This window comes from Helianthus annuus, chromosome 12, assembly GCF_002127325.2.
Source record: "Helianthus annuus cultivar XRQ/B chromosome 12, HanXRQr2.0-SUNRISE, whole genome shotgun sequence".
NCBI classification, from domain to species: Eukaryota; Viridiplantae; Streptophyta; class Magnoliopsida; order Asterales; family Asteraceae; genus Helianthus; species Helianthus annuus.
In genome coordinates this window covers 18,243,447-18,261,140 of record NC_035444.2, presented here as the reverse complement: position 1 = coordinate 18,261,140, position 17,694 = coordinate 18,243,447, and the positions used below count along the sequence as shown (strand labels likewise).

Below are 17,694 nucleotides of genomic sequence, written 5' to 3'. Positions count from 1 at the left end.
ATGTATCAAAATTTAAAGGCCAATTACTGGTGGATAGGTTTGAAGAAATCTATTGCCACCCATGTAGCTAAGTGCCTGACATGTGCTCAGATTAAGGCTGAACATCAAAAGCCATCAGGTCTTCTACAACAGCCGGAACTTCCCACTTGGAAATGGGAAATGGTAACCATGGATTTTATAACCAAGTTACCTAAAACAAGGCACGAAAATGATACTATATGGGTCATTGTTGATAGATTGACGAAGTCAGCACATTTCTTACCCATCAAGGAGACTCATAGCTCCGATAAGTTAGCCTAGTTGTATGTTGATAAGATTGTAGCTCTTCATGGAGTACCGGTGGCTATTATCTCTGATAGAGATACTAGATGCACCTCTCACTTTTGGAAAAGTTTCCAACAATCTTTGGGCACTCGTTTGAATTTTAGTACTGCTTACCATCCCCAGACAGATGGTCAGAGTGAGCGTACTATTCAAACATTGGAAGACATGCTTCGTGCATGTGTTATTGATCTGGGTGGTAGTTGGGATGACCACCTGCATTAATTGAGTTCTCCTATAATAATAGTTATCATACCAGCATTCAGGCTGCGCCTTTTGAGGCATTATATGGTCGGAAATGCAGAACGCCTGTCTGTTGGGTAGAAGTGGGAGAGGCTCAGATATCAGGACCTGATATAGTCCTTGAAACTACGGACAAGATTGTCCAGATTCGAGATCGCCTAAAAGCTGCCAGAGATAGGCAGAAAAGTTATGCTGATAAGAGGCGAAAGCCTCTCAAGTTTGAAGTAGGCGATAAGGTTTTATTGAAAGTGTCACCTTGGAAAGGTGTGATGCATTTTGATAAAAAAGGCAAGTTGAGCCCTAGATATATAGGACCATTCGAGATCATCGAATGTGTCGGCAGTGTAGCTTATAAGCTAAATTTGCCAGAAGAGCTGAGTGGAATTCATGATGTGTTCCACGTTCGTAATCTCAAGAAGTGTTTAGCCGATGAATCTCTAGCAATGTCTCATAAAGACGTACAAGTTGATAAAAGCTTGAGGTTCATTGAGAAACCCATATCGATCGATGATTGACAAGTCAAAAAGCTCTGAAGAAAGTATGTACCTATAGTAAAGGTTAAATGGGACGCTCGTAGAGGTCCTGAGTATACGTGGGAAGTTGAGTCCACTATGAAACAGAAGTACCCTCACTTATTCCAGTAAATCTCGGGGTCGAGATTTCTTTTAAGGGGGTGAGGATGTAACACCACGTAAAAACATGTCCAATTATACATAGACACGTGTCCTAAACTCCGGTTATGCGAAAGATTGAGTTTAGGGGACTAAAGTTGACAATAAGTGAAAATATGCAAATGAACGGACTAAAAGTGTCAACATGCCAAACTTGGGCCTCTGAATGACCACACGTGAAGAAAATATTCTTAATTGAGTGATTAATTGAGTATGCGAAGCCGTTTGTGAAAAAAATCGGAAGATTATAAATTACAAGGGTTAAAAGTGTCAATATGTCAATTCTGACCTCTGAGTGGCCTTTTAACGAAACCGAGGCTTCGTAATATTCAAATATACTCCCGAGAATATATGATAAAAATTTCACGTGATTCCGAGATCGTTAAGCATGTTTTCTAAACTTTGGGTTAAAAGCGTCAACTTGATGAAACTTGCATTTATGAAGGAATTTAACGAACCCGAGCCTAACGAAGTTTGTTTATACCCCCTTGGGCTTCAAGAAATTAACTACAAGGGCCTTGATTGCCAAAATGAAGTTAAAAAGGGGTTTAAAACGTTTAGGGACTGAAACTGCCAAGTTTAAAACTTGAATTACCAGTTAACCAGGCTCAGGCGGCCCGCGTAAGACCCCCCTTAGGGCTTACGCAGCCCGCGAGGGACTGCCAGTTACAGCAGGTTGCTGCCAGGTGCGGGTTGGGTCTGTTACACCGCCTTTTTCTCGGTCATATCGATTCTAGAAGCCTTAAGTCGGTTCAAATTAATAGCTAGGACACCTGGGGTGATCCCAGGGCCTCCTATAACACCTGGAAGTGATCAAGATCAATAGAAATCCCTATATAAGGATAGCTCCTCTTGTGTTCTTGACTCACATTTGCAATAATTGCTACTCTACTCATCTCTGAAGCTCTCAGCAGTAACAAGTGGATTACAAGTGTAGAAAAGATTGCTAGGACCATTAGTAAGCTTCTAATTACTTGTTTAGTTGTTTAATTTAGCTTAATTACTTAAAAGTCAAACTTAGTATTTAATCAGTTTGACTTTCGTTTTAATTACATGTGGCTTAACCACTGTTCAAATTGAAAGTGGTTATGAAACCACATTAGTATAGGTGATTAACCCTTAAAAGGGTGTCTCCTAATTATCTCGTTTGACTGATTAAATATCGGGTCAAAGTAGTTTGACAAAAAGTCAAACTGGACAGAAATGACAAAAATGATTCTAATTAATAAATCGGAGGTTCTAAATTATATTTTAACATTTTAATGACTTGGTAATGACTATCTAAACATGTTTTATCAGTCCTAATCCGACAATTAATAGTCTAAGGGAAGATTATAACCGAAAGTCGCAAAAGCTTGACTTTTACCTTGACTTTCAGTTCTGACCCGTTCAAGCTTAATTCTTCAATGTTTTAAGCTTCCATTAGGACCATATTACATTGTAGTATAACCCTCTGAAGTTATATTGCATAGTGCCTAATCGTTTGTAATATATGCTCTTGATCGTAATTATGCTCATTAATGCCTAAAACGCCCTTTTTACATAAAACCAAGATTTTTAGCAATGTGAATGAACTAAAACCTTTGCTACTGATATTTAGACATGTCCCGAAAATTTGACATCAGTTTGAGGTCTAGAATGGGAGTTATGCTCAATAGCGTAATTAAGGGACTTTTTAGTAATTAAAAGGCGTAATTAGCATAAGACCTATCTAAACCCGATTTTTGACACCAAACTTTTTACCTACTGATGTTAAATAATATTTGGGATTTTTAAAGATTTTTATTTATTTTTAGGGTGAGCATAACATAGGATTATAGCCTAATTTCGGTAATTACCGGTTTTACCCTTTTCATGCATAAAATGAGTTTTACATAACTTTTTGAAGCCAAACTTTTTGCTACTGATCCCATATGATAAATATAATATTTTGAACCTTATAAACTGACCAAAATATCAGATTTCCTATTTTTACTATATTAGCCCTTTTAATCGCATTTTAAGCATTTTGGCACCTAGTGTGGGTCAAAACTATAATTATCATTTAAAACTCATAACCTACTGATATTTTAGGTTAATTTACATAGTATTACAGTAAGCTAAAGTCTTAAACTCGGAAACCTATTTTAGTCTCTAAAAGCCTATGAAAAATTACCAAAATGCCCCTACGGTGCATAAATTGGTTATAAAAGGTATATTTTCATATATTAAGTATCTTACTGATATAACTCAATAAAATACATCTTTTTACTAATTTAATCACACCTGGAACTCAGTTTTATAAATAAACTCTTTTATGAGCATCAAAATTACCAAAATGCCCTTATGGGACTTAATTTGGTTTAAATTGCTTTTTGGGCATAAATGTTGATATGCTACTGATATATTAACATATTTTGAGCATAATAATGATTAAGACCTGTATTTAATTTATTTGGTTACCCGCTACGCATTTACGCGTTCGGATCAGTTTACGTGACTAGTTTACGTAAAATAGCCGAAACAGGCTTAACCATGTCATTAAAACCTCATTTTCCAGAATGTATTTAGTTTAGCCACATTATACGAGTATCCAAGCTTGTCGGGTCTAAATTACATTCTATTCCGGTCTCCGTTTAATCTACCGGTTAGGTCTATAAGGTTTCTTTCTAGCTAGTCGGTCTAAGTCCTTGACTTAAGTAAAGACCTGTTAGCATCCTAATAGATAAATTAAACCTTCTATAAAGATTAATAGCTTCCGGTAAAAAGTGCCTTTCAAGAATCTTAGGAATTTTACTGCTACCACCAGGTAAATACTTTTAACTTATTTTCCCTATACGTGCTTGGGATACAGTATATTAATACCGCTTGGTCGGGTATAGGATTATTTTGTCGGATTGTGATTTAATAAATCCGCATAACCCGTTTTAATCTGTATTATTTGATAACATAAACAATTGGGGGTTAACGACCGTGTCCTGGATATCCTTGGCTCATTTAAATTATTAATGGCCACGACCTATGCACGGGGTGCAGGCATGCACCTGACAGATGCAAATGCTAAATATTAAATTACCCACAAGTTGGGGATAACTCCTTTGTGGGTTCTATAAGTGGTGAGTCAGTTAATCATGTTCGGCTTCCAAACCGGCCCCACTTGTATGACAAATATGTAAAGCTGTATACAAGATCTTAATAAACATTGTCCTAAGTTATAAAGGATTTGTGCCATGTGCATCTAAATCAATTATCTTAAATGTTTTCAAAACGAGTCAGTTAAATTGTATTTACCAGTGTATACTGGCGTATTTGTACCGGTATGTTACCGTTGGAACCGATTCTTATATGAATATTATCGTTAGAACCGAATCTTGATATATGTCAACACATTAAATGTAAAATATTACCTTTGGAACCGGTTCCTATATGACCGTTGGAACCGGTTATAGTATAAATATCACATTTTTTTATTTTTTTTCCACAAATCATCTTCTTCTACTATCTATTTCTTCTCCTTCTTTACATATTTTTAATGGCTTCCAAGAACTCTAAAAGCACAAACTCCCCATCCGTCAATAATGTTCCACAAGGTTCAAATGCTCCATTTGTGGTGGAAACATTATCGCATAGCCGCAATATGGATGTTTGGTGCAACTGGGATTTAGTCGAGATGAGCGATGGTTCGCAAAAGGCTCAATGCAAGCATTGTGGCTCCTTGTTAAGCAAGGAGTCTAATTCCACTTTAACGAAGCATGCGAAAAAGTATTGCAAAGCACTAAAAGATTTGACACCCGATCAAGTTCAACTTTCAAAAGATGGTAAGATTTTCCGCTACGAACAAAAGATAACTCGTGATAGGATGGCGAAGTTGGTCATCAAAAAAGCCTTGCCTTTTGGACACTTTGACGGCCCCGATCTCACTAAGCTAATTAGGGAGACGCTTCAACCTAGCTACAAACATGTAAGTCGTCAAACTTTAAAACGTCATTGTTTAAATATATGGGAAAATGCAAGAAAAGATTTAATTGCATTTTTTCAAAATTTAAAGACTTGTGTAAATTTAACTAGTGATGTGTGGTCGGCTCCACACGGTTTACCCGAATCATACATTTGTGTCACCGCTCATTGGGTTGATCCCAATACTTGGCAAATGACGAAGCATAAGTAAACAAACGCATCCACCAAACTACACATTAGAAGAACATAAGACATCAAACATAAGTAAACAAACGCATCCACCAAACTACACATTAGAAGAACCGGATCCTTCGCCCTTTTCTTCCTTTTTTGCCTTTGTCACCGGGCAATGTTTGTCGGTATGCTTCTTGAGGGTGGAGTTTGCCGCCGCCTTCATGAACTTCCCACAATTCTTGCAACGAGCCATCTCATGGTTATCCGACATCAAACACAAATCAAAATTTTTCCAAATTGCGGTGTTACGCTTGGTTTCTAAAATCAAAAGAACTCCTTCTTCCGATGCCATATTGTTCTTCCGGGTTTGAATGTGTTTTACAGAGAAAGAAGAGTGATGGACTGGATGATGCAAATTGAAATGTTTGAGGAAAAAAATCGATTTTTATATTTGAAAACCGGTTCTAACGGTACAAATTTAAAAAAAAAAACAGCTTTTTCTGTTAAGAACCAGTTCTTAACAGTAGTCGTCAGCAGCTTTTCTGAAATACGCAGTGGAACCGGTTCCAAACAGTACCCGTAACCGGTTCTACACAGTACCCGGACCCGGTTCTATTGTACCCGAAACCGGTTCCACCGGTTATAAAAAAAAATGATGTGTACCCGAGTTATACCCGGACCTGGTTCCACTGACAACCCGGTTCCGGGTTTTAAAAATACCCGATAATGCCCACCTCTACTTTAGAGTACCATTTTCACGGGTGACACTATTATGGTAACAAACAAACCTACAAACCGAACCATAACTGAAAAAATAAAATCGACTGAGAAAACATATGATCCTGTTATTGTTATTCTAATATCCAAGTCTATGTTTTCCTCATGATTATACATGTTTAGATAACCCGGTCATCATTAAACCTCAACCGTTATATTTTTATTTTTAATTTTACAAATGATATATCATATGTTTGGGAAATTTGTTACAAGTTTTTATAAACAAGCAAAACTTAATTACAAAGTTTTTAAAAAGTTAAGGGACTATAAATGTCAATGTCAATATCAAAAGTTGAAGAATAAAAGTATAAAAGAAAATGAAAAAAAAAGTCAAATGCAAGTTACTGTTCATGTAACTTGCAAATGTAAAGTTGAAGAATAAAAGTATAAAAGAAAATGAAAAAAAAGTCAAATGCAAGTTACTGTTCATGTAACTTGCAAATGTATATATGTATAAGTAGGGATCATCAAAACGTCAAACCATCCAATGTAAAGACGGTTTTCGGTGCTAGTTATCCAGTTACAGAAGCGACCCCATAGGCTTTCGCTTTCGCGTCTCTCTAAAATTGCAGTCATGGTAAAATCTTGGTTTTATTTAATTATCAGGGACTCCCAAGCGCACGAATTTTCAAATGGAAAACCAAAGGCTTGTTATTTAACAGTATAACATGACTTATATGCGCGTGTCAACCAACACTAGCTGGGTATATTTCAATTTTTTGTAAAGATTAGAGTACCATTTTCACGGGTGACACTATTATGGTAACAAACAAACCTACAAACCGAACCATAACTGAAAAAATAAAATCGACTGAGAAAACATATGATCCTGTTATTGTTATTCTAATATCCAAGTCTATGTTTTCCTCATGATTATACATGTTTAGATAACCCGGTCGTCATTAAACCTCAACCGTTATATTTTTATTTTTAATTTTACAAATGATATATCATATGTTTGGGAAATTTGTTACAAGTTTTTATAAACAAGCAAAACTTAATTACAAAGTTTTTAAAAAGTTAAGGGACTATAAATGTCAATGTCAATATCAAAAGTTGAAGAATAAAAGTATAAAAGAAAATGAAAAAAAAGTCAAATGCAAGTTACTGTTCATGTAACTTGCAAATGTAAAGTTGAAGAATAAAAGTATAAAAGAAAATGAAAAAAAAGTCAAATGCAAGTTACTGTTCATGTAACTTGCAAATGTATATATGTATAATATAATATAATATATTTATAATTTGTAACAATACTTTTCTTTTTTTTGGAACAAATAACTCATAAATATTCTAAACCTACTTTTAAATCTACACTAATACCCATATGATATATAGGGGAAGGTTCATTTGAGAAGAAATTTAATGTGAGAAGAAAAAGAAGAAAGGACATAATGGTAAAACATTAAATAATTTATAACTTCTTCCATTAATTATATTATCTCTTATTAATAAAGAAAAAAACATTTTATCCTACACATTTCAAAATTTATCCTACATATATATCTTACACTTACCGAATTTACCCTACGCATACTAAAATTTATCCCACACATACTAAAATTTATCCTACACATGTCGAAAATTGTCCTCCACCATAAATTATTTTATCTTGAAAGAGTATATTTAAAATGGGAGTTACAAGTTTTAATTAGTTAGCTAATTAATTACAATTAGAAATTTACCTATATGCTCTTATTAATAATATTAACTACACATATTAAATGAACTAAAATGGAGCATTTCTATTGGTTTAAAACTTATGCTTTTTATTCTTACAAAATTTTTCTTCTTATTTGAATCCTCCACTATGACTAAAAACTACAAATCACATAAAGAAGAATACATTTACTACACATCATGATATACTACTTTTCCTTTGCTGTTATTATGTTTTGTTTTATTTTTGTTTTCTTGTTTCAACAGGAAGCTCACCATCATGCCTCCAAGAGTAAGAGGGCGAGGCAAGGGTCCCATGCGTGGAGGACCGTCATCAGCTGGACCATCGCAAAGACGCGCTCCATCGGCGTCTCTATCCTCCTCCGACTCTCACGATATGTGGGGTCAACCTTACGAGCCGGCAAGACACTCGGTCTCGCTAAGCTCTTCGCTATCTTTTCATCCGTCTTTCGGACCATTTGCCCCAAACGAACCCGAACAATCTCACCCTTCGCATGAGTCTTACCATTCACACCACTCTTTGCAATCCCATTCATTTCACCACTCTGACTCCCCCTACTCTCCGGGACAGTTTAACCCAGCCGACTATGTTAATGATTTTCTTGGCTATAACCCATTGGGCCCTGAGGACCATTTCTCTCAAGAAATGGAAATGGATGATGACCCCGACCCGGAGATGCAAACAGGAACCCCGAGCCACCCTATCAGCATATCTAGTGGGTCTCCGTTTCAAGAATCTCCTTATCAAGGGCCCGATTCCTTCCAGGAGAAAATGGCTACCTATGACTGGTTCTTTACCCCATCTTATCATAGCTCACCGGCTCAACCACCTTTGGAAGATCCTCAACTTCAAGCTGTCTCACCACCACCAATCCCGGTAGAAGAGCCACCGTAGCAGCCACCGCAGCCACCTCCCGAGCCTCCGAGGCGAAGGAGGAACGCACGCATGTCCATAAGAGGAGGACCCCGTTTCAGTTCTCCTCGTGGTTTGAGTTCCTATCCCCCTATCCCAGAGGACCCCCAGATGGGTGGACCCTCAAACGCGGCACCGGAGGCTAATCCTCCGCAAGCTTCTTATGCACCACCTCAGCCGCCTGTGGGTTTTGATAACCCAATTCCAACGTACCCAGGTCCTTTCGGGTACAATCCTTATGAGAACCCATCAGGGTACCCCTCGGACTATGTATCACAGGACCCATACCTCACGGCTGCGCAGTATCATCACCTCTATCCTTCTACTTACCCTTCTATGCATCCAGCCCCACTTAATCATGTCCGGCTTCCAAACCGGCCCCACTTGTATAACAAATATGTAAAGCTGTATACAAGATCTTAATAAAGATTGTCCCAAGTTATAAAGGATTTGTGCCATGTGCATCTAAATCAATTATCTTAAATGGTTTCAAAACGAGTCAGTTAAATTGTATTTACCAGTGTATACTGACGTATTTTTCTAAAGATTGAATTGACAGGTACTTATCGAAATAGGCTGGAGCTATAGGGTGTTGTAGAGGATCTTGCAAATCCCATAGATACCCGGAGTCTGTAGTTTATGTTTCTTTGTACTTTATGATCCGCCTGTGGATCTTATTACATTCCAGTCTGTATTATTCATGTATTCGCACATCGACAGACAGTATGGTTTGTAATAGTTTATTTACCCAGCCTTCCGCTGTGCTATATTATTGTGTGTGTTGACAATGATGATATCAACTACGTCACGATACTCCCCGTCGGGCCCACCGGTAACACGTGGAAAAATTGGGGTGTTACAATCTATATAGGTAAGAGGTTTTAAAAAAATAATAATAAAAAAGCCAACTAGCCGTTGCTAGTTCTTCATTGGTCAGTCAAACCCACATGCAGCGTGATTCAAAAAACACCACATACAAATTCTTCCGAAATCACGCCCGATAACGCCTAAGGGGTCGGCGAGGGGGCGTTTTTGGGCGATACTGGGCAATTTTTTTTTATGAAACACGCCCACTACGAACAGTCTAAGGATAAGTAACAACACCCTCATAGAAAAGTTGTTAATATAATTTTGACTTATGGCAAAAGAATATAAATTTACTATATTTTTTTTTAACGGCAAATTTGGATCACTGACGGACCACTGGAGTATCATCGTGCCACCAGCAAAACCACCCGATCATATCCATCTCCACTAGGCAATAATGCCTATATACCAATTCAGGAGGAAACCCAATAAATATGGGAAAACCCCCCTTTGTGGGAATCGAACCTATAACCTATTGGTTATAAGTCTTATCCCACCCCTAAAATACCACTAGGCTATAATGCCATGGGTAAATTTACTATATTCTTCCAACATTTTGAATTTTGATTCAACGTTTCAGTAAATAACAAATATCCTCAAGATTAGTAGCAAAGAGAAGATCAAGTTAAAAAGAAACTTTAAACTCTCCATTCAAACTTAATAATCATTGTAGAAAGATGATTACACACTCAAAGGTTAGAAGGTAATGGTGAGCATTTTCATATCATAAGAATGAAGAAGTTGTGATGATCTACCATTTTGGAGAGAAGTTGCTGTGATCTTAGTCGTAAAAAGACATTTGTAAATCAACGAGATCGGGCATGTATAGATAAGTATAGTTGTAAAAAAAACTTTTGTGTCAAGGTTTAAGGTAAGGTGGATTCATTAAAATGCATCCAAAACCATCATACATCATTGCGTTTATTTGTGTGATGATATTTTCATACCGCTTACTCATTTATCTTCATTGACAAAAAAACTCTTGACGTGTCATAAAATATAAGAATTAAATTACAAGTTAAACATAACTTATTTGACTCCATGGGCTTTAGAGTACCATTTTCAAGGGTGACATTATTATGGTAACAAACAAACCTACAAACCGAACCATAACTGAAAAAATAAAATCGACTGATAAAACATATGATCCTGTTATTGTTATTCTAACATCCAAGTCTATGTTTTCCTCATGATTATACATGTTTAGATAACCCGGTCATCATTAAACCTCAACCGTTATATTTTTATTTTTAATTTTACAAATGATATATCATATGTTCGGGAAATTTGTTACAAGTTTTTTGTAAATAACATGTTACTTTTCTCATCTTTTGCCCTTTATAAGTTAAAAGACTCGTTGGCTTGTTTGACGCAAAACTTGATCATATTTTGAAACTAATCCCATATTAACCAAACGCTCATCTCCAATAACCGGAAAATCAAACTATCTTTGTAGTAAAAATTCATCATGGATGAAGAACTAGGGGAACCCATAATTTTTATAAAATGGTAGTGTTTGTGAGAGAGTTTTGATGTTTAAAATTGAAGGAGTTTGTGTATATATATATATATATAGGTAAGAGGCTTAAAAATAATAATAATAAAAAAAGCCAACTAGCCGTTACTAGTTCTTCATTAGTCAGTCAAACCCACATGCAGCGTGATTCAAAAAACGCCACATACAAATTCTTCCGAAATCACACACGATAACGCCTAAGGGGGCGGCGAGGGGGCGTTTTTGGGCGATATTGGGCAATCTTTTTTATGAAACACGATACGGGCAGTCTAAGGATGAGATACAACACCCTCATAGAAAAGTTATTAATATAATTTTGACTTATGGCAAAAGAATATAAATTTACTATATTCTTCCAACATTTTGAATTTTGATTCAACGTTTCAGTAAATAACAAATATGCTCAAGATTAGTAGCAAAGAGAAGATCAAGTTAAAAAGAAACTTTAAACTCTCCATTCAAACTTAATAATCATTGTAGAAAAATGATTACACACTCAAAAGTTAGAAGGTAATGGTGAGCATTTTCATATCATAAGAATGAAGAAGTTGTGATGATCTACCATTTTGGAGAGAAGTTGCTGTGATCTGAGTCGTAAAAAGACATTTGTAAATCAAAGAGATCGGGCATGTAATAGATAAGTATAGTTGTAAAAAAAACTTATGTGTCAAGGTTTAAGGTAAGGTGGATTCATTAAAATGCATCCAAAACCATTATACATCATTGCGTTTATTTGTGTGATGATATTTTCATACCGCTTACTCATTTATTTTCATTGACAAAAAAAACTCTTGACGTGTTATAAAATATAAGAATTAAATTACAAGTTAAACATAACTTATTTGACTCCATGGGCTTTAGAGTAGAGATGGGCATAAAAACTGGTTCCTACCCGATTCCGGTGGACCCGACCCGGACCCGGTTCCGGTTCCTACCCGATGCTCAGAGGAACCGGTCCCAGGTTTAAAAAACCCGACGGGTATTACCCGGTTCCTTTTTTTTTCTAAAAAAATCCACCCGTACCCGGTTCCTCTCTGTACCCGGTTTCTACCCGGACCCGGTTCCTCTCTGTAACCGGTTCCTATTTGTACCCGATATGTTACCGTTGGAACCGATTCTTATATGAATATTACCGTTAGAACCGAATCTTGATATATGTCAACACATTAAATGTAAAATATTACCGTTGGAACCGGTTCCTATATGACCGTTGGAACCGGTTATAGTATAAATATCACATTTTTTTATTTTTTTTTCCACAAATCATCTTCTTCTACTATCTATTTCTTCTCCTTCTTTACATATTTTTAATGGCTTCCAAGAACTCTAAAAGCACAAACTCCCCATCCGTCAATAATGTTCCACAAGGTTCAAATGCTCCATTTGTGGTGGGAACATTATCGCATAGCCGCAATATGGATGTTTGGTGCAATTGGGATTTAGTCGAGATGAGCGATGGTTCGCAAAAGGCTCAATGCAAGCATTGTGGCTCCTTGTTAAGCAAGGACTCTAATTCCACTTTAACGAAGCATGCGAAAAAGTATTGCAAAGCACTAAAAGATTTGACACCCGGTCAAGTTCAACTTTCAAAAGATGGTAAGATTTTCCGCTACGAACAAAAGATAACTCGTGATAGGATGGCTAAGTTGGTCATCAAAAAAGCCTTGCCTTTTGGACACTTTGACGACCCCGATCTCACTAAGCTAATTAGGGAGACGCTTCAACCTAGCTACAAACATGTAAGTCGTCGAACTTTAAAACGTCATTGTTTAAATATATGGGAAAATGCAAGAAAAGATTTAATTGCATTTTTTCAAAATTTAAAGACTTGTGTAAATTTAACTAGTGATGTGTGGTCGGCTCCACACGGTTTACCTGAATCATACATTTGTGTCACCGCTCATTGGGTTGATCCCAATACTTGGCAAATGACGAAGCATAAGTAAACAAACGCATCCACCAAACTACACATTAGAAGAACATAAGACATCAAACATAAGTAAACAAACGCATCCACCAAACTACACATTAGAAGAACCGGATCCTTCGCCCTTTTCTTCCTTTTTTGCCTTTGTCACCGGGCAATGTTTGTCGGTATGCTTCTTGAGGGTGGAGTTTGCCGCCGCCTTCATGAACTTCCCACAATTCTTGCAACGAGCCATCTCATGGTTATCCGACATCAAACACAAATCAAAATTTTTCCAAATTGCGGGGTTACGCTTGGTTTCTAAAATCAAAACAACTCCTTCTTCCGATGCCATATTGTTCTTCCGGGTTTGAATGTGTATTACAGAGAAAGAAGAGTGATGGACTGGATGATGCAAATTGAAATGTTTGAGGAAAAAAATCGATTTTTATATTTGAAAACCGGTTCTAACGGTACAAATTTAAAAAAAACAGCTTTTTCTGTTAAGAACCAGTTCTTAACAGTAGTCGTCAGCAGCTTTTCTGAAATACGCAGTGGAACCGGTTCCAAACAGTACCCGTAACCGGTTCTACACAGTACTCGGACCCGGTTCTATTGTACCCGAAACCGGTTCCACTGGTTATAAAAAAAAATGATGTGTACCCGGGTTATACCCGGACCTGGTTCCACTGACAACCCGGTTCCAATCACTTGTATCCATACCCGGTTCTGGGTTGGAACCGGTTCCGGGTTGTAAAAATACCCGATAATGCCCACCTCTACTTTAGAGTACCATTTTCACGGGTGACACTATTATGGTAACAAACAAACCTACAAACCGAACCATAACTGAAAAAATAAAATCGACTGAGAAAACATATGATCCTGTTATTGTTATTCTAATATCCAAGTCTATGTTTTCCTCATGATTATACATGTTTAGATAACCCGGTCATCATTAAACCTCAACCGTTATATTTTTATTTTTAATTTTACAAATGATATATCAAATGTTTGGGAAATTTGTTACAAGTTTTTATAAACAAGCAAAACTTAATTACAAAGTTTTTAAAAAGTTAAGGGACTGTAAATGTCAATGTCAATATTAAAAGTTGAAGAATAAAAGTATAAAAGAAAATGAAAAAAAAGTCAAATGCAACTTACTGTTCATGTAACTTGCAAATGTATATATGTATAATATAATATAATATATTTATAATTTGTAACAATACTTTTCTTTTTTTTGGAACAAATAACTCATAAATATTCTAAACCTACTTTTAAATCTACACTAATACCCATATGATATATAGGGGAAGGTTCATTTGAGAAGAAATTTAATGTGAGAAGAAAGGACATAATGGTAAAACATTAAATAATTTATAACTTCTTCCATTAATTATATTATCTCTTATTAATAAAGAAAAAACATTTTATCCTACACATTTCAAAATTTATCCTACATATATATCTTACACTTACCGAATTTACCCTACGCATGCTAAAATTTATCCCACACATACTAAAATTTATCCTACACATGTCGAAAATTGTCCTCCACCCTAAATTATTTTATCTTGAAAGAGTATATTTAAAATGGGAGTTACAAGTTTTAATTAGTTAGCTAATTAATTACAATTAGAAATTTACCTATATGCTCTTATTAATAATATTAACTACACATATTAAATGAACTAAAATGGAGCATTTCTATTGGTTTAAAACTTATGCTTTTTATTCTTACAAAATTTTTCTTCTTATTTGAACCCTCCACTATGACTAAAAACTACAAATCACATAAAGAAGAATACATTTACTACACATCATGATATACTACTAGATTATAAGCCCATTGGTTTGTAATTAACTATAAACTATAATTACGACCCGCCGCAATGCGGCGGGGATTCTTTAGTTATAACATGTTGAACTGTCAAACGGGAATAAAATAAACGATGTAAAAACGTTCACCCACACACGCACATTGCGTCGTGTTAACTCGTAAAATTTAGAAAGAAACGTAAAAACGTTAAACCAAAGACGCACGTTGCGATGTGTTAAATTCACAAAATTTAGAACGAAGCATAAAGCAAAAAGTTTGCGGAAAACGAAAACACTAAAGGACCAAAGTTGAAAGTAAAAAAAAAGTTGTGATGATAGATTGCAAAAGATAAAAGTTTTGGGTGAAAAGTAATTTTTTTTTTTTGAAAAACCCCCAAAGCCAAGGTTACAACAACCATATGCATAACCATTTTTTGTTTGAAAACCCCCAAAGCCAAGATTACTACACATAAGTAAAAAAAAATCAAAGTGGTTAAATCACAAAAGATGGAAACCTTTGAATTAGAAGTGAAAAATCAAATTAATCAAAGGGTTTAAATTGTATAAGATGGAAACTTTTGAATTAGAAGTGAAAAATCAAATTAATCAAAGGGGTTAAATTACCAAAGACTAAAACTTTAAATTTAAATTGTCAAAGATTAAAACTTTAGGTTTAAAAAGGAAACAAAGATTAAAACTTTAAACTTAAATTGTTAAAGATTAAAACTTTAGGGTTAAAAAAGAAAATTATATTTCTTTTTGAAAAACTCCCTAAGCAAATGTTACAACACATATATGCATATACATCTTGCTTCTTTATAGGTTAATAATAACATGTTACTTTTCTCATCTTTTCCCCTTTATAAGTTAAAAGACTCGTTGGCTTGTTTGACGCAAAACTTGATCATATTTTGAAACTAATCCCATATTAACCAAACGCTCATCTCCAATAACCGGAAAATCAAACTATCTATAACCGAAATCACTTGATCACGAAAAAAAATCAAATTATTGGATATATGTTATAAGTTATAACAGATAACTAAACCAAACCGACTCATACTTACTCAGTCACCCTTAACCCATTTAAGTGTTTTTATTTACCTTAAAATAGTCTCAGTCTCTTTTATATATATTTAGGATGATGACTTTTAACATTAAACATGGTTTTTAAAGTTATAGATTTCAGTATTCATTTCTGGAAACAAAAAAGATAAAAAATCCACCCATAAGTAATAAGTTCTGGATCCTAAAATTATAAGAGAAAGCCCAAAGCTGGATATACTAAAGTACTTGTCTTAGCCTAGGGCCGTTCAAATCGCTCGCCGCTCGTCGCTCGCTCGACGCTCGTTCGGAAATTGCTCGGAAAATGCTCGTTCGATTTGACGCTCGGTTGTAAACGAGCCGCTCTGCTCGGTTCGGTTTGGAAACGAGCCAAGCATGAGCAAAGGTCCGCTCGGCTCGGTTCGGCTCGAATTATTATTTTAAATAGTATATATATACGTATACATATACATATACACATACATCTATAAACATGTATATACACAAATATAAATTATACATATATATACACACATACACCTATATATACACACACACTTACACATACATATATACTTAAATATAAATTAAATTTATAGTTTTATATGTAACAATCTATTAGATTTTGGCCAACTATATACAAATTTACAACTATATCTATACGTACTAGCCCAACCACGCCAATAAAAATTAAAATCAAAACTAAAAGTTAAACCCTAAACCGATAAACGACAGTCTGTTCATCGCCTCAACGTTTCATGCCGTTACCCTAAGTCGATCGTCTCCTGCTCTCAACATAATTGTTCGTGCAATATGATCATCACCTCGTCAGCCACAACATTGTTATTCATAAGAAAAATATTATGCCATGAAATGTGCATGTTTTTAAAGACATAAAAACTTGAGACCCAACATTGTCACTATCTCTTTTAGCAAATTTAAATTGGGCGACACGGTTCTCCAAATCGCTCGAACTTCGCTCGACGCTCGCTCGAAATTTTTACTGCTCGAAAAATGCTCGCTTGATTTGATGCTCGGTTTGAAATGAGCCGCTCCGCTCGGTTCGGTTTGTAAACGAGCCAAGCACGAGCAAAGGTCCGCTCGGTTCGGTTCGGCTCGTGAACAGCCCTATCTTAGCCCCATACAAAAGGCAGGCCCAAGTATATGGGCTTCAGCATCTGAATCTGCCGAATTTGGGCCTTCACCGAATCATAGCGATCTAGGGTTTTATGTTATCTCTTTGTCTGTCTATATAAGCTGATGATGTATCTATCTAGCCTATGTTCATCTTCTAGGTTAGAACTGTAATCCATGATTATTTTTTTATTTTTTTTATAATTGGTGGAATTAAGGTTGCAGATGATGAAGAAACTTGATAATGTTTGGGCTGATTAAAACCATGAGGCTCCAAAATCGAGCTTTTTAAAACTGATGCTTCCTCTTTTCACCATTTGTCATCAATTCTAACTTCTTGTCAAAATCGAGCTTTTTCTAGGGGTGAACCGGAACCGGTTTTTTTACGCCTCTATCAACAACCCATCAAACATCATTGCGTTTATGTGCGGTGATATCTTCATATCTCTGAATCATATATTTTCATTGGCATGAAAAAAACTTTTATAAAAAAGTACTATAAAAATTAAAATTAACTTATTCGGCATGCATATGTGCATCTTCCAGGTTAGAACTGTAATCGATTATTAATTTTTCTTCTCTTTTTCTTTATAATTGGTGGAGCTAAGGTTGCAGATGATGAAAAAACTTGATTATTTTTGGGCTGATTTAAACCATGAGGCTCCAAAATCGAGCTTTTTAAAACTGATGTTCT

At 35.6% G+C, this 17,694-nt stretch overlaps 2 non-coding genes across 2 annotated transcripts; both read left to right on the top strand.

The window, feature by feature from the left end:
• The first annotated feature begins 17,219 nt into the window (after positions 1–17,219).
• Positions 17,220–17,304, top strand: LOC118485339. Its single transcript, XR_004875639.1, has one exon. It is a non-coding gene; the product is annotated as a small nucleolar RNA SNORD36 (small nucleolar RNA).
• Positions 17,305–17,609: 305 nt separating this feature from the next.
• LOC118485340 lies at positions 17,610–17,694 on the top strand. Its single transcript, XR_004875640.1, has one exon. It is a non-coding gene; the product is annotated as a small nucleolar RNA SNORD36 (small nucleolar RNA).